The sequence below is a fragment of the Rhinopithecus roxellana genome, chromosome 4, assembly GCF_007565055.1.
Source record: "Rhinopithecus roxellana isolate Shanxi Qingling chromosome 4, ASM756505v1, whole genome shotgun sequence".
Taxonomy (NCBI): domain Eukaryota; kingdom Metazoa; phylum Chordata; class Mammalia; order Primates; family Cercopithecidae; genus Rhinopithecus; species Rhinopithecus roxellana.
In genome coordinates, this window is record NC_044552.1 from 154,324,370 (window position 1) to 154,342,979 (window position 18,610).

At 44.7% G+C, this 18,610-nt stretch overlaps 1 long non-coding RNA gene across 1 annotated transcript; it reads left to right on the plus strand.

Annotated features, from left to right (window-relative positions):
• The first annotated feature begins 510 nt into the window (after window positions 1-510).
• On the plus strand, window positions 511-5,993 carry LOC115896977. Its single transcript, XR_004056934.1, has 3 exons — window positions 511-718; window positions 4,171-4,337; window positions 5,930-5,993. It is a non-coding gene; the product is annotated as an uncharacterized LOC115896977 (long non-coding RNA).
• Window positions 5,994-18,610: the final 12,617 nt, after the last annotated feature.

Sequence of the window (18,610 nt, forward strand, 5' to 3'; positions counted from 1 at the left end):
TGCTGCTGGTTTGCAAGCACGTTCGGGTTGAAGAAGCACTGGACGGGAAAGTAGATTGATCGCAGGACTATGGGCCATGATTCGCTCTGCAGCATATTTGCTTAATTCAAATCTTAAGGGCAGGAAATAATTTTATTTGATCCAGGGATGTCAAAGGTGAAGCAAAAAAGCACGGTCTGTTCTTATTGGTGCCGCTGAAACCCAAGCTAGGTAATCACTGCTTAATTTTAAAAGCAACAATAAATGCAACATTTGACAATGCCTTTTTCTTGGCAAAGCACTTTCAATGTGCATTATCTGTATTGACTGGTGACCACACCACTATTAGAAAATGACACACAATTACTATTTTAATCTTTATCAGTTACTGGATTTTCGGTCTCCAGTTGACATTGTTTCTCGGTTCCCCAAACTGTGTCCTTATCCTAAATGTCTTCCCAGTCCTCTGTTGTTCATTCAGCCTGGTGTTCCCTAGATAAGGGTGTGCCCTGACACTCAGGAGAAAGATAAACTACAAATTCTTTGGACCATATTTATTTATATTTCTGGTCATTTAGACAGTGAAAATTCAAACATCTATTTGCCTTTGTGACGTTTAACTTTGAGAAGAAATGATTTCAACAGAGAAAAAATATATATTGTCCATAGTCCTGATGATTTCTTTCTCTCAGGAAGAAGAGTTACCTTCAGCAGTTCATCAAAACTCTGTCTTCTGACTGTGAGTATCATATTATTGTTCTTGCCTTTTCTATAAATGGCAAAATTCAGTGGGCAATTTTCCTGAATGAAAATAAGCGAAATTTCTGTAGGATTTATATCTTTCTCTTGTATCTATTTATATACCCATGTATATAGTTTAGTGTTTCCTTTAAAAGAAAAAAAAAAAAGGCTGAGGAGCACAGACAAGCCTACCGTAAATATCTATTTCAGCTGAAGTGTAAGGCTGGGATATTCTGTCTTTTTCTCCACTACATGGAGGCTACATGAGTCTTTCGGAAAAAATAAAGAGGGGGAGCTCCACATATTCGAGACAAATTTTGCTGTACTCTGAATGATATGTGTGCTTTTTATGTTTATGAAACCACCATCCAGCAAAAAATAGCAGCCTAATATTTTGACATGAAGGTCATTTGAAAGTTTTACTGCCTGCAAGCATGATTCATTTTGTTGACAAAAAGCTCTCTAGGGCTCACTAAGACGCCCCAGCCGGCTCAACTTTCTCAGAGCCTGGCATTTCTGCTCCCTCCCTTTTCACCTCCTCCCACCAGACTAATTATCAGCTCATTAAGGCTGTCCTAATGAGTTATGTTACAGCATTAGGAAAGGGTTTGGGCCAAATGTGGATGTCAGTGCAGGGGGATGGGAAAGGGAGAGGGAGCAGGGGGTCACAGACGCTGGTTTGACCTCACTGGGCTCCCTGCACACGCCACAAACCATCAAGATGTCAGCTGCCTTGAAGCTCACGTAGCTCCAACCATGCTCTTGGGAGGAGCTGGCTTCCTCACGTTCCTCAGCGTCACAGACACAGACATTCTCGTGATAGTGAGGGTTGCACACGCATGTCTGGTCAGGTATCCGACCGTGAGTGGACAGGGCAGAAAGGGACTCCGGCATTCTGCAGAGGACCCAGGCTGGCCAAAGCTGGAAGGATGTGGATTTTCTGTAGAGGCAGCCATACATCAACAGAGAGTGGGGGAAAGTATCCATGCAGTCCGTCTCTGTCTCTTTAAAAAAACCCACACGTATAATTGTGTTCCTACTACTTGCTTATTTTATTCTTTTTGATGTTCCAGCCAACAAAATAAGAATATCCCTGTTTTTCTCCAACCTTAAGGACATAGAAATCATTGCTGCCCTGAGAACAAAGATGGCCTTTTACGCTTCGCTTGTCCCTGGCATAGCATTAACCATAACAAAATGATACAGACAGCAGCTCCAAACTAAATCAGATCCCACAACCGAGCTGAAAACCGGCATTGCCGAAGAGCAAAGTGCAGAGATACATTCAAAATGGCAAATGGATTTTAAAGGGCTTGGTTTTTATTTTCCTCCTGCATTCAGGATTGTGTCAGTGATATCGACCATAAGGGTATTATTTTCTTATTTCAATAATAGCCCACATCGCAAGCCTTCCATTTACCAAGTCTCAAGAACAGGCACACCAACCTTAGAAAATCACATGACAAGCATCTGACTCTGACAGTTGTTTTGTTCTCTCTCTCTCTTTTTTTTTTTTTTTTTGGCTCATAATTATACTGATGTTGTTTTTCTTTATATAGCCTCCCAAAGCAGCATCCAACTGAGCTACTGAACAACCACACACAGGGGCCACTTCAGCCTCTAATGAGAGACAATCACCCTGGAGTTGGAAGTACAGAGCTAATTAATTAGCATATTTGGCAAAGAATCCTCTGTAGCTAAACAGATAATAGAGATGATGAATATCACTCCGTCTATGGACTTCTACAGCTATTAGAGGTAGGGGTGGTTAAATGATGCTTTTCTGAGACAACACCATGGCGAAAACTCACAATAGGGAAACATTGGTTAATTTCACCAGAAATGTCCCTCTGAATGGATTCATTGCCTCTAAGCTAATGTAAATCTATACAGAGCTCTGAGTTGACATTTCTATGCAGATCCCTAAATCTTTTAAGGTAACTTTAACCATGTCACTAAAGAAGAAGCCATGGACACCTCGGAATGGAAGAGCCTTCGAAGATTAAGGGCTGTCAACTACAAGACATGGCATTCAAAAGCCCTTAGCCTCCTCCATTCGCCTGACAGACGCCATGCAGAGATTTTCTATGGTGCACATTTCTTCTTCAATCTTTTTCTCTTTTTTAACAGCCAACACAATTTAAGAACTTACAGACTGATGATACTTTAAATGTGGGGAAGGGCCGGGTGCAGCGGCTCACGCCTGTAATCCCAGCACTTTGGGAGGCTAAGGCAAGCAGATCTCCTGAGGTCAGCAGGTTGAGACCAGCCTGGTCACATGGTGAAATCCCATCTCTACCAAAAATACAAAAATTAGCCAGGTGTGCTGGCACACACCTGTAATTCCAGCCACTCAGGAGGCTGAGGCAGGAGAATTGCTTGAACCCGGGAGGCAGAGGTTGCTGTGAGCAGAGATCGCGCCGCTGCACTCCAGCCTGGGCACAGAGCGAGACTCCGTCTCAAAAAAAGAAAAAAGAAAAAAGAATTGTGGGGAGGGAAGTATGTAAATATTGGCCAAGAGAGGCCAGGGAACATAAAAATAGACCTGTGTGCACATTAAACTCTTTAGCCATACATTTGCTCATCCATATGGTGTTGGAAGAACTTTTGTTCCTCAAAATATCCAAATGATAAGAAGACATCCAGTCACATGCTTAAACAAGTTTTAGTATTGTCCTCCCTAAGAAGATGCACTTGATAAAATGCCTTAGCCACACTAAAACACTGCTGCAGGCAAAGTGATCATTCATTTCATTCCCACAACTGCCTAGACATACGAGCATCCTTATCGCTTTACAGATGGGGAAACTGAGGCCTAGGAAGGCTAAGTCACTGCCTGAGATTACAATGGTCAGTGGCAGTGGCAAGTTTTAAATGATGACCCCCGGTGCTACAGCCCCCACCATTTAATGTTTGTATTTATTTTATTGGGGTGATAACAGTTATGAGACGCATTCTCAATGTTGTACAGCAGAGCTCTTGAGCTTATTCATCCTGCTGGACTGAAACTTTACACTTGCTGATTACTCACTCCCAGTTCCTCCTTCTTGAATGCCCTGGAAACCCTCATTCCACTCTGATTCTATGAATTTGACTATTTTTGATCCCTTGTATAAGTGGGATCATGCAGGACTTGTCTTTCTGTGACTTGCTTATTTCGCTTCATGTAATATCCTCAAGGTTCATCCAAGCTACCCCATGTTGCAGAATTTCCTTCTTTTTTGAGGCTGAATAATATTCCACTGTGTATGTGGATAGCACCATTTATTTATTTATTCATTGTTGATGGACACTTTGGTTGTTTCTATGTCTTGTCCATTGTGAATAGTGTTGCAGTGAATGTGGGAGTGCTAGTATCTCTTCAAGATCCTGATTTCAATTCTTTTGTATAAATGCCCGTAAGTGGGATTGCTGTATCATATGCTAATTCAATTTTTCATTTTTTTGCAGAACCTCCACACTGTTTTCCATAATGGCTGACATTTCCACCAACAGTGCGGCAATGGACCCAGTTTCTCCCCATCCTCGCCCACACTTGTCTTTTACTTGTTTGATGTACTGGCAGGTGTAAGCTAACGCCTCCTCTCCTGGGGCTGCACTGCTTCCCATCAGTCCAGGTATTCTCTGGAAGCCTGGCCCAGCCCTGTGACCGCTTATCCGCCAGACTCCGCTTTTATTACCAGGACGAGGACGAAGTGTTGTGCTTCTGTGCCGTTCTAGGCAGCGGAGTAGGCCATGGCTGCAGGTGCAGTCCTAGAGAAAGGCTGGACTTTGCCAAGAAAAATCCAAGCCAGGGCTGGCCTGGAGAGTCGGGCCCTGGTGCTGCGAGCCCCTGAGTGCCTGGAGCCGCCTCGCCCCGCCCCGCTGGGCAGGAGAGCTGCGTCAGGAGCGCACCTGGCTCCATGCAGCCACCGGGTATTTCCTGTCCCGCGAGTCCCTCCTGGCCACTGCTGGCACTGGCTTTGGTGGCAGGGGAGAGGGTGTGAGTTTTGCTGGGAATTGGTTTTTCTGTCTGGAGCCTCCGAGCCGAGAAGGATCCGTTGCGCTTTCCTGGCCTGGAGAAGGGCCCAGGCGGGCTCCAGAGCCACTCAGCAGGACCCCCTCTGCCAGGCCATGGGTGGCCTCCCGGGAGCTGGGTTCAGATGCCCATGAAGCCACTGGCGCCACCCACACAAGCCCGCACAGGGCCGGAGGCCATGCCTCGCACTCTCCTTGGCGCACTGCCCCCACTTTTCTCCGTTCATTTCCAGTGCCCCAGCAGGGAGGCGGCCACCTGCATAGCTCCTGTGGAGGGGAGGGGTCCTGGAGTGAGGCTGGCGGTGGTGGGGCGGGGAGCGGGGGTGGGCAGGAGACGACTACAGGCCCAGGTGCCCTGCTGAGAAGGCCGGACCAAAGCCCAGGGGTGTCGGATGCATGCTTGCTGGATGCTAAGGCTCAGAGAGATGCTCCAGGCGAATAAACCAGTCCTCTCTCCCCACCCAGTAGAAAAGCTCTGCTGTGTAAGGAGCTACCTTTCAAGTCCTTGCGAAAAGGTCTGAGAGGATATGAGGAGGGAATGAGTGGGCATGAATACCAGCTGCAGGACCAGCCCTAATAAACAACCCAAGGCTGACCCTCAACCCCTCTTCCACGGGTGGCCTGGAAAGGGTCCATCAGTATCACCCCGTCATTGGCCAAAGACCTTCGTGCTTAAATAAATGCAAACACCCATGAAGGGAATACGTGTCAGGGCATTGCAAGTTCTGCAGCAGTAACTTAGGTGTTCTTTTTTTAATTTTAAATTTTGTTTTGTCCTTTTGAGTATTTTGCTTATGGCAGAGTCAACGTGGAGTCATCCCCAAATCACATTGTGGAAACGGATGCCCGCGTATTGAATAAGCATTCAGAGCCTGTTCTTTGATGCTTTGTATTGACTCCCCAACATGACATATTTTCTAGTGACATGAGAGCCTCCAAGGGGGAAAATGATAATCTGCATTATTATTTTGCTCTTAATAGCTACTGGTAAATAATAGAACATTAGCTCTATTCTGGTCCACTGTGCTTAAAATAGTTGCTTTGGAGCCAAAACAGAAGTTAGACATCAGAAAAACAACTTCAGAAGATTCGTATTTTAAGAGTAGTTCACTCTAAAATAAAAAATGACAGAGCAGAGCACCAAGGAAATCAGAATATAAAGAGTTCCATCTTTTTTTTTTTTTTTTGACAGGGTCTTGCTCTGTCACCCCGGCTAGAGTACAGTGGTGCAACCATGATGGTGCACTGCAGCCTTGTACTCCTGGACTCAAGGAGATCCTCCTGCCTCGGCCTCCCGAGTAGCTGGCACTACAGGTATGCACCATCACATCCAGCATTTTTTTTTTTTTTTTTTTTTTTTTGTAGAGACAGGGTCTTGCTATGTTACCCAGGCTAGTCTCAATCTCCTGGCCTCAAGAGATCCTCCCACCTTGGCTTCCCAAAGTGTTGGGATATCAGGTGTGAATCACTGCACTCAGCCCGTTCCAACACAGGTTATGCAGAATAATGTCTTCCCAGAGGTGTTCACATCTTGATCCCCAAACCTGTGAATATGTTAGGCTACCTGGGAAAGAGGAATTAAGGCTGCAGATGAAATTAAGTTTGCTTATGCACTGGCCTTAAAGTAGAGAAATTGTCCTGGATGGTCCAGGTAGCCACTGTAATCACAGGGTCCATAGAAATGGAAGAACGAGGCAGATGAGTAGGTTAGAAAGATGAGCTGTGATGTGAGAAGGGCTCAACCTGCCTTTGCTGGTTTTGGAGATGGAGAAAAAGTCCGTGAGCCACAGAGTGCAGGCAGCCTCTAGAAGCTGGAAAGGTAAGGGAACAAATTCTCCCCTGGAGCCTCCGGAAGAAACCGGCTGCACTGAAACACCTTGATTTTAGCCCAGGGAAACCCATGGTGGATTTCTAACCACGGGACTGTAAGATGGTGCATTTGTTTGTGGTAATTTATTATAGCATCAGTAGGAAACCAATGCAGGAGGAGAAGGAGATCTACAAGAAGATCTACCATTTACTGAGTGCTTCATGTGCCAAACCCTAGGTTAAGCTGGGCTAAGTGTGGTACTTGCTTACCTCACCCATTACACTCAAGGGCCTTTCATGAGATGGGCACTAGCATTACTCCCACTGGATGAGTCAACTGAAGCCTGGCAAGTTTAAAAGTTCTGATTTCAAAGCCCCCAGCTCCTATCCACTTATCCATGAGCTCCCTCCATGCTTCCGTTGAGTAAAGAAGACAAAAATGCATGCCTTGTGGAATGATGGTACACCAAGCAGAACCATCCATCGTTGTTCGGAGATTCAAATTTTACAAGTGAAATCATAAGCCTGATGAGCACATCTCTGAGTTACTGGAAAACTATGTCAATGGCTCAACCATGCAATATTGGAGGCTTCCTAGATGCCTTTGTGGAATTATCTTCCATGCAGTGTTCACAGTGAATTTCTCCAACACTGCTTTCTGACTGAACCAAATCTGACATTCTTAATGGCCCAAGAAAAGCCTCTCCCTAATAATGATATCAATGATGTCACAGAAATCAAAGGTGACAATTATAATAGCTGTCTGTAGCGTGAAAGCAGGTGACTCCTTCCCACAGAGTCACTAGAGTGCAAGAAGTCAAGGATGCAAGACCCAGCAGAAACTATGGAAGGTTATGCCCATGAAGTTTGACCCCTCAGGGCTAAGATGGCAGATTCTGCAGGAAGAAGCATCTTTTTAAGAATGTAGAGTCTTCAAATCCTTCAGAAAAAAATTCCAAGTACATGTCATTAGGATTCTTTAATGAGAACAAAGCATGAGTGATATTCTACAGTGTCAGAGACAGTCAGATGTCTGACAAAGACGTGTGCTCCCCTTCCACAGTATAGCAGTGTTGCAAGGAAGTGAGTGCCTGGGCAAGGACCACATTGTCCAGCTCCTCTTGCATCTAGATGGGGCCATGATACCAGTTCTTAAGAGCTGGAAGCAGATGTAATGTGTGGTTTCTGTGGGCTGAATTAAGAGGCTAATGTATCTTCACCAACCCGTTTTTTCCCCCTTCACTGTGAACATGGAAGCCACATGGAAAAGATAATGGAGCCATAACAGGAAGGGAGCTTGGATCCCTGAGTCACTACGTGGAGGTCTGTCTACTGAACAAGCTTGCTGGACTATTCCATAAGCAATAAATACAACTCTATTAACTGCAATTTCAGGGCTTACCTGTTACAGCTAGTAGCCTTATCATAATTAACATATACATTCAAAAGGTCAAGAGAAGCCACCTCATGGTTTTGGGATTTGGCAGCAAATCTCATAAGTACCTGGGAGAGAAAGTTGGAAGTTATTTCCATGTGTGGTGCGTAGCAATAAAGAATCCTTCACAATAGTTTCTCACAAGGCCTTTTGCCAGAGTTATTAAGGTCACCAATCTTTAAAGCTCAAAGTTCTGTCTGTTGGCCTGGAATTGATTTTGATACAGAAAAGACTGTAAAGGCGCACATTATTTGCCTCACCCTTAGAATCAATCGATATTGATTTTGCAAGACCTTTTCAGGGGAAGAACATCTTGCTCATAGATGATACCATCTAAAAACAGCTCAAAATGCTTCTCATTTCAAACTCAGAAATATGCCACAAAAAGCAGCTGTGCTGGTATTATTTGCAACATATAGATCAGGAAAAAATAATGCTTCAATGGTTCTTCATATCTATACATCCGCTGAGCTTTAGAAGGTTATGCTGCATAGCGAGGGGAGAATATCTCAGGCGGTCTCATTGCACCAAAACACCCTCAAGCAAGTAGTTAGGTTTAAAAGATTATGCAGTCCATCAAGGATACCCTGAAGCACCTTGTTGAAGGGAATTGAGCCCAGCTTGGCCTTTGAAAGGCTACCATGCTTGAGCGAGCAAGACTCAGCCCTGCAGCAACTGCAAGCCTTGTTTCCAAGTAAATGCCCCCTATTGCAGGAAGAAAGGTTGACCCTTTTCACCTTAGGAGGAACGTTTTCACCTTGTCTCTGAGTGACTGAGGTCAAATCAGAGAGGAAACTGACTCAGACTCAGCAGATCTTGGTTCTGCTGCTGCTTCCACTGCGCACCGAACAGCTTTGTCCCAGTTGTACTGAGGTCTTAGCCTGGAGGTGTCCGAGTCCTCTCTTGTCCCACGCAGGACTACGAGGGAGTTTGGAAGCATTCCCAGAAGGGCCTCCATAACCATCCAGCCCCTCCACCCCAGCTCCACACTTTCCAAGGGTGCTGTTTTCTTAACCCCTATCTCCATTCATTCATTGGACGCTGGCAACCACAGATACTTTACTATGAGGTTTCTGTTGCTATATTACTATTACTATCAGGTTGATCATATGAAATTGCCATTTTTATAGATCAAAACTAGGCAAATATGTGCAATTTTGTGAGATTTTACTTAATACAAGATATTTACAAGGCAAATAAAATACCAGCACTATAATAGCTACATCTCCTTGAGTTTCTGCTCTGTCACAGGCTCCACACCACATGCTATCCATGCAGCCTCCACCACGGAGTGGCCGCAGCCACTCTCCTTCACTAAATGCCCTGCCTCCCTCCTCATGAGTAAACATCCATACACAAAGGCACATCACAAATCTTGAAAAGGATGCACAATATATCTTATATATTTTATAATCCAAATTATTCTCTTTAAAAACTATTAAATTCTCACTGTAAAAAAGAAATAGAAATTCCAGATGAGTAAAATGTAATCTTGATGTATCAAGAAATGGTGCAATTTCCGATAATGCCATACTTAAGACACTGACTCTGCTGGATGCTGAACCAGTTTCCTGGTTGTTCTACAAAACCAGAGGCCAATAGCTTATTGCTGGGATGAACTCCTGTTACCAGCACCCAACACAATTCCTGGCAGGATCACAATCCTGGTGAACAGGAATAAACGACAATTATCCTCTTTGACATAAAATATTAAAGTTCATAACTTTTAAACGTATGGCTTACCTAACATGTAACTATTAAAAATGTGTTGCACTCTCATCTCCACTTCAGTAAAGAACATTTTTCTTATTCAAGCTCGATTTGCCTTGTTTCGATGCCATTTTATGCATTTTTTTAATCCTTTAAATTCTAGTAGTAAACATCATCAGTAAAGAATCTCAGAAAACCAGACAAGAAAATGAAGGTATTTGCTCTAGGCAGAGTGTATTGGGGCAAAACCATTGGCCCATATCAACAGCTCTAAATACTATCGGTATTTCCCAGTCCAGCTTCTGCATCTAGTGTTGTGCAGACTTGAATTCTTACATCTGTAAAATTAAGGGGAAAACCCTTTTATCTTCCTCATCAGTAATTTGTAAGTTTTAAAAGTGAATGATCCATCATACTTTGAAAAGAGCTTTACTCTGTAAGGAAAACCAGTTTAATTATTCTTTTTAATAGCAATCTTCTACTGATCTGTCTGCATTTAGGGTTGACATCAGAAGAATGAAGGAGGGGTGTCCCTTGTATTTCCATCGGTGGTTTCTTTAATCGCACTGCTGGCTGTCACGTTCCATGGAAGCCCTCCACAGTCTGGCTGTAAGCTGTGCCCTTTGAAACCTGAACAAGCCACCACAATCCTCCTTCTTCCTTCAATTAAAGATCCTGCCTGGGAATTGTCTCAGGTGGTTTAAGGATACAAACTTTATTCTTTTTATCATGTGCGGTTATTGACCAGACATCACCATCATCCCAGTAGAGTACTAGCTATTGATTAAGGGCCCACAGGGATGGCCCGGGGCCCTGAGAACAGGTGTCAGCCTAGAACAAGGTAAATCTATGAGACATGCCCTCAGCTTCAGGGACTGTGCCCTCGCTGTTGGAGGGAGCAAGAGAAAGGGGGAAAGTAAGTATTATTTAGTCACAATCAATTGCTATCACTGGGTGGAAAAGAACAAAAAGGCAAGAATCTATTAAAGTCTCCTTACTTAAAGGAAACTTGTAATTAGTATTTGATGTGTCGGTTTTTATAATGAGACTGCAGTGGTCTGATAATGCCACTCCAGCCCGCTGCGAGAGCGCTTTCCATTTTAAATCCCTGCTTTAAGGAGCTTAACGCCAGTCATCAGTGAAATCATCTGGACTGGGCTTAAACTCTGAATTTCATAGAGATAGGCATCACCACCGAGGGAATATGCTTCTTTTAAAAAACAAAAAGCCGCCTCTCTCTATTTGGTCCCTGCAGGATTGTGTCTTCAGTCCACCCTTCCCCAGCCCTCCCGCGCCCTCCTGCCCCATGCACCATGGGAGACACCACCATCTCCAAGGGCCCATTTCTCACAGGGCTTCCCCTGCAGCTTCCCTGCTCTGCCGCAGGAACCACAGAAGTCGTTGTGACTCAGCCCTTCCCTCAGCCATGCGCTTGCCAGGCCTCACACTTGGAGGACAGAATCTTCCGCTGGGAAGTGTGTGGGAAGCCCAGCCCCACTGGACAGCAACACAGAGCTCACTGGCGTGGCAGATCCACGGTGGCAGGACCTCTGCTCTGATCACTGGCGTGCACCGCACTGCACAAGCATCTTTGCAGCGCATCACAATTTTGCATCCAAGGATTATCTCAGTGTTAAACAGAGCATCACACAGGCCGTGGGAAGCCACTTGGAAGAAGCTAAGCATGTAATACAATGAAGAAATACTTTGTAGTCCGACCTCCACATACTAGTTTGGTGATCTTGAAAAGGGGATTGAAAAATTATGAGCTTTGTTTAAACTGGAAAATCGTAATACCTACCCACCAGGCTTGACTACTTATAAGCTACATGATTTGGCCAAATTATTACCTTCATTAAACCCCCATTTTCCTATCTAGAAGATTAGTTTAATAATAACAACACTTACCTCATACAGCTGTGATGTGAGTTAATTGAGAAAATTCATGTAAAATTCTTAGCGTAATATTTGAAAGATAGTGGGCATTTATTAAACGTTAGCCAATATTAGTCATTATTCATCCATTCCTCTATTCACTTAGCAAAGGTATGAGAATTAAATGAAAAAACATACACAGAATGCCTAGCTAAATATCTAACACATAGTAGGTACTTGACACAGTTTCATTTCCTCCTTCCCTTTCACAAATGGGAACACTGAGATGCAGAGACACTGAGGTCCTATCATATTTAATGTTGCTGCTAAGATCTCTGGATCAAGCAAGTCTCCTGCAAGAAGAAATGGAGAGAGAGAAAGGGAGGGAGAGAAATCTGAGCATCTCATATCTGCTTTAATTGATTTACTTCAGGTCAGACGCCAGGAGCTGTGCCATAGGTGGAAGTCCATTTAGCTGACTTGGAAAGCTCTGCTCTTGACCTCTGAGGACTGAGAGGTCTGTGAACTCATCTGAGTTGCTAAGGCTTTGGCCAGAAAGGAAAATTTCTCAGCCGCTTTTTCATACCGTCGAAATGAATTAATTTTCTAAATGGAAAATTGAAGTAATTAGGTTGTAGATTGAGTGACATTTGCTAAGGTGAAAAGCAGGGAAATTTTTATATCCTTTATTAAACAGTTATTAGGTATATTAAGCAATATGGAGTAATTACTTTTATTCCCCCAAATGTGATTATTCTTTTCATGCCAAGACAAGCTGAAACTCACAAGGATCCAACAGACCGTGACTATGCAGAAAAGCACAAGGTCGTATTACTACCACTCTTCCTGGGACCTCCGTGGTGGACTGGGCAGGTGGAGAGAATGGCCGCCAGTCAAGTGGAGCAGCAGAGGAATGTGGTTCTCAAGATGGTGTTCTGCTTTCTACATACACCGTGGACACACACCCTTGCATATATGTTTCATTTTACCCAATCAGCCTGTCCAACAAGGAAACTGCCTCACCGATTCAAATTATTTTGAAGAGCACCTACTACATGCTGGACACTGTTCTGAGGTCTCCCAGCCTACAGTCGTGAGAATAGCAGAGCAGCTTCTCACCTTCGTGAGATTTGCATTCTAGAGGAAGAAAACAGACAACTAATGAAATACATCAAATATATTAATATGTTCAAAGATCACTGCTATGGAGAGAAGGGAAATTTACTGACAGGTGCAGTTTTAATGAACCTCTAGGGTAGGTGAGAGATTTAGCCAAGCAGCTTACTGGCAAGAGCATTTTAGGCAAAAGAATCAGCGATCAGCAGGCACAAAAGCCCTAAGATGGCCCGGAGCACGGCCAGGGGGCCCAGGACCACCAAGAAGCAGGGACCGAAGAGTGACTGAGTAGGGGGTGGGTGGTCGGAGGAGGAACTGAGAGCTGGGGGAAGGCGGTCACCGTAAGGACTTTGGTTTTTATTCTGAGCAGGGAAGTTCTCACTAACAAAACACACAGATGCCCCTGAAAACGGAATACAAGTGGTTTTCGGAAACTCTCATTCCTCTGATGAGCATTGGTCCCATCTCCATCTCCCAGGTGATGAAATGACACATTTGTTTTAATTATAGAGTTGCCCACTGATCTGCATCGTTCCAGGTCTAGGAAAGGCAAGGAGGGGACAGAAATAGCACCTGGCACAAGGATGAGATCCATTTTTAGAATATTGATTATGAGACCCAAAAGAAACTCCTGTGCCTGCCGACACAAAGCGTAATTTCACCAGGTCACTGCATCTCTCCAAACCTCGATTTTTATATTTGAAAAATGAGTGATTGTGAAGATCACATGAGGTGGTGCATTTAGAACATTTGACATTAACTCAGGACTCAATAAATGGCAGCTATTTTTATTTAAAGAATGACTTCTTATTTCCAAACACAATTCCTACCTCCAATTCTGTGTTCTTGAGCTTTCTTGCTCTCCGGAAAAGGATCCTTGGCTCCCGCCTCAATACCCACGTACCCACCTCCTACCACATCCCCATCTTCTATTTGATGCCACTGTCTTCCTCAAAGTTTTTCCTCCACTCCCTTAAATCAGGGGTTCTCCTCAAGGAAGACTTGGTGCCCCAGGGGACATTTGGTAATATCGAGAAATATTCATGGTTGTGATAACTGGAGAAATGTAATACATGGCTCTTCATGGGTAGAGGCTAGAGAAGCTGCTATATGTCCTATAGTGCACAGGGCAGCCCCATACAGAGAATTATCTGGCCTCAAATCAGGCCGCAGTCGAGAAACCTGGCGCCGACAGCCATAAGCAAGGCATCACCCTTTCCTTCACATTGTAAGTCCTTATACACCTGCCTCTTCCCGATTGACTCTAACTGTGTGGTTCACCATTTCCCCAACAGCTCTGGCACAGTTCCCACCCCGTGGTGGTTATGGTCAATGACTAAGCGAGTTTCCCAAAACAGAATTGTATGGGAGCAACTTTATCACATAACTCCTTCTGAAACCTGCTGACCAAATGACCAGAGATTTGGGTTCCTATTGAAAATTTCCATATCGGCCCGGCGCGGTGGCTCACTCCTGTAATCCCAGCACTTTGGGAGGATCACCTGAGGTCGGGAGTTCAAGACCAGCCAGACCAACATGGAAAAACCTTGTCTCTACTAAAAATACAAAATTAGCCAGGTGTGGTGGCAGGCGCCTGTAATCTCAGCTACTCGGGAGGCTGAGGCAGGAGAATCGCTTGACCCTTGGAGGCGGAGGTTGCGGTGAGCTGAGATCGCGCCACTGCACTCCAGCCTGGGCAACAAGAGCAAAACTCTGTCTCAAAAAAAAAAAAAAAAAAAAGAAAGAAAATTTTCATATTAAATTCCTTCAATTTCCATATACAGTTTGAGACCCTTGCACTCTAAGTGGATCAAATAAGATCAAATTAATTAGTACAATCTCTGTAATTGTTTTCCAACACAACAGTAAGGCCTTGGTAGAGAAGAAAGACATGAATGTATTTTAATTTAAAACACGTTATGAGGCACAAAATGCTACCAAAGATGGCCGCCTTATTGGGGTGGAGGTGGTTGTCCGAGACCCTGCTCCCCTGGGGCGCACTACAGTAAGGCTTCACGGAGCACAAGGTCCTCTTCACAAGAGGAAGGGTGGTCCATGCAGCATCTTTCTCCATGTTGGGTAGATGCAGGAGCAAGGGTGTGGAGCTGATGTTAACCACCACCTTCCCAGTGGCTGGTGTCTCTTTGCAGTGCTTGAAAGTCACAACCATTTGTGCTAGGCCTGCCCTTTTCTTTTCAGCTTATGCAAAATTATCAAGATTCCCTTACTCTAGAGAAATGTACCATTACTGCACAAATAAGGCATGCAAAAGAACTTGGAAACTAAGGAGCCTCATGAGACAGAAACTTAGAATCAATATGTCATGGGTAGAGCCAGCTATCTGAAAAGAAGCCAACCCTAGAAAGTGATTTGTGAGTGAGCACGTGAGGAGACACGGGAGCATCCAAGCCCGCACAACACAGCGAGGGCTTAATTTCAAGGGAATATGTTTGAATACAAAAGAAAGTAGTAACCTAAGCCGCCTTCTTGTCAGTTCACTTTGCTATCACAGTATACAATAGACTGGGTGGTTTAAACAACAGAAATGTATTTCTCACAGTTCTGGAAGCTGGAAGTCCAAGATCAAGGTGCCTGTCAGTTTGGTTTTTGGGGAGGACCCTCTGCCTGGTTTGCAGCCTTCTGTCTCCGCATGTGGCAGAGAGAGGAAGGGTTCTGGTCTCTCCCTTTTCCTACAAGGGCACTAATTCCATCATGTGCTCCACCCTGGTAACCCCATCTAAACCTAACCACCTCCCAAAGGCCCCACCTCCTAACTCCATGCCGTGGGGGATTAAGGCTTCAACATATAAGTTGAGGTGTGGGGGATGAAAGACACAAACATCCAGTCCACAGCAGCTACTGATTCTTGACAGATAAAAGACTACATTCGCAGAAGATCGTGTTCTCATGAGGTCTAGAGAAAGGGAAGTAGTCACTGTCGACCTCTCCCAACACCTTCTAGAAGTTTCCATCCCCTGGCTTTCCCCTGCCTCTGTCTAGCTCTGTCTCAGGCCCCTTCACTCACTCTTCCCCTCTCCAAGCCTGTTTCCTCATCTGTCACATGGAAGACAGCAGCATCTGCCTCACTAATATGGTCACTGTGAGGGGTTGGCACATGGGAGGCCCTGATCTGTGTTAACTTCCCTTCTCTATGTTTGAAAGTTTACTTTCATCTCTGCCCAAGTCACACTGCCATTTTCCTAGTGTGGTTAATCTTAGGTGTTAGAGAAAACCCCTTTGGCTGAATGAATTTAACCAAATATTAACATATTCCTGATTAATAAATTATTAATCCTTCAAAAGGCATTTGTAATTTTTTAGGGACCATGTTAACCAAAAAGATTAAACAACCGGTAGCTTTGTGAACTTCAGACAATACGACACAATGAAATGAAAAAAGTTCAGGCTAATGTTGATGAGGAATCAGACTTCGACATCAGCTGCCCAAGATCGTTTCATTTCTCAGCCTCATCTTCCACCCAAGACCACAGATTCTCTATGAGTTTTGCATGGAACTGCCCTGCATTGTCAGTGACCTTTTCCATTTTAGCCCAGTTCTCTCCAGGCCACACCACACTTCCTCCCTGCCACTCTTCTCCAGGCAGATACATTAGCATGAACACAAAGAACTGAGCACCCAGCCCTATACTGTCCCCCTGCACTCCACCACGTGCACACCATTATTTGTCCTGAGGTGACCTGAAGCAGTGTATGTGGTTCTACACATGCATGCACTTTGGGTCAGCAAAGAGGTAGCAGAAGCAACAGCCACCTGGAGCATCTGAAGGACAGGGAGTTAATTCAATTTCTATCGAATGGCTCAGAAAACTACGTTTGTCAGCCACCATGCCAAATGCAAAATCCCAGAATTATCCCTCAGTTCCGTGGTCTGAGACATATCTTGTGATAATGAATTTGGATGAATTCCTTAATCGGACAGATCTGGGTTTGAATCTCAGCTCTATCATTTAATACCTCTGCACTTTCAGAGAAGTTATTTATTCCTTTGAAGCTTAAATATCTTGTTCAGTAAAATGGGTTGAGAATGGTGTCTTCCTCCCTGGAAGGGTAAGCTGAGATCTCAGAAGCTGAGACCAACACCCATTGCCTTTGAAAGTGCTTAAAAACCTGTAAGCTGGTACCATTGTTGTTGGTGCTATTACCATCTCCCGGGAAGCAAGACGTCTGGTCCTGCTCAAGCTCCCCGGGCACCCTTGCTTGGGCCATGCTAGAATTGGGTGCATGGTGCTCCTTTGATCCCCATGCTCCCATCCTGCAGAGCCAGCTGCCCTCCAGTGGGTTGATTCTTGAAGGATGTACGTTTTAAATATTCTCATGCACTAGCCTGCTCATCTCCTCCAGTTTAATGGTTTTCCTAAAAGAGATAAAAGGAGTGAACTAGATATTACTGAAGCAGTGGAAATTCGAATACAGTGAATGGGTGACAGAGAGGCAAAATTTTCATCTAGTTCCAGTGATTTTGTAAGATTTGCCAGTCATTGCCCACCAATGTCTCTGAATTACAGAAGCCCCCAGACACTTCCCACCCGTCTCTGCCTTCCCATGTTCCAGCTGTCACTCCCTCCCACAGCATGGGGCAAACCCCTGCCACTAAGCCCAAGAAATGCTGAGGCTCCTCTCTGCTTCTAAAAAATATGCTGTAAGTGAAAAAGCACACAGCATTAAGAAGCACAAAAATCAGTCCTACAACTTGTTTAAGCAAAGTAAGTTCCATAGGAAGCCCTAAAATAATGACCATCAAGGAAAATGCTGTTATGGTTGGCATATTGGTAGCAGACAAAATTATGTTTGAAACTTGCCAATCCAGTAGTACAAAGAAAATTGGGGGATGGGGATCCTGTTTCTAATCTATTCTGCCTTCTTTAAAGAAGGCACTTAGGATCAGATGCCCTGAGGGGAACTGGAGACTTGTATGGTACAAAGACCAGTTCTGGGCACAAGGTTAAAGTTCTAGTAAAGTCAAAGAGCCCAGATTACTACGGTAAAGGCTTTTCTGGGGCAGGAGTTGTCCATGATGTCATGTTTCATACTGAGGTTTCAGGGAAGCACTGGGAATCGCCAGGCATCTCCTCTCCCTCCCTCAACTGCCCAGCTGTCTATGCTACCAGCCCCCTAGAACCCTGAGGAGCAAAACCGCCCCCAGGAGGCACCGTTCCCTGCAGGACACGCCAGCTGAGCTTCTGCCCACAGACATTCCCTTCTGAGCCCCTTCAAGCGAGAGGAGGAAGCTGGGCTGAGTGTCAGGTCTTGTCATTTCAGACAGCACGCAGACGCCCTGCGGTGATGTCACCAGCCACCCGAGCTCAGAGATGTCAGATATCCGCAGCCCAATTCATCATGAAGCTGGAAATATGACAGTCCTGGGAGAAACACCGAGAGACAGGCAGAGCCCATGTGGCTTTGTCAAATTAAGAAAAATAAAGGCTGGAAGACTGTTTCCATAGATATGCTAATGAATTCTGAGTTGGGAAGAAAGAGGAACCCTGATTTTAGATGGAATTGCTACCAAGTGCTCTCAGATCGAGTGCACAGCCCATTCCCGACTACATCACGTCACCCCAGTTGGGAGTCTACGGAGCTCTGATAGCAAGGGCAGAATAGCTTTCTTGAAAGCAGGAACTAGACAAGAGTGTATTTCATGAAGCATTTTTGTTAGCCCTAAAATGCTGTGCAATTCTAGGAGGGCAAAAATGGGTTCAATGCGGCAAATGTCTATAGATCACCAGCCTGAGTGTGCCGTCATGCACGGTGCCATGGAAGAAACAATGTTAAGAAACACATAACTTGTGGCATGAAGACTCTTAAATTCTAAGGAATAATTAGACAAATACAAAGACGCTATAAAATATGGAGCAAAATGTCAGTGTCGGTGACAAGCTCCAGGTGCTGTAGGGACTCAAAGAAGAC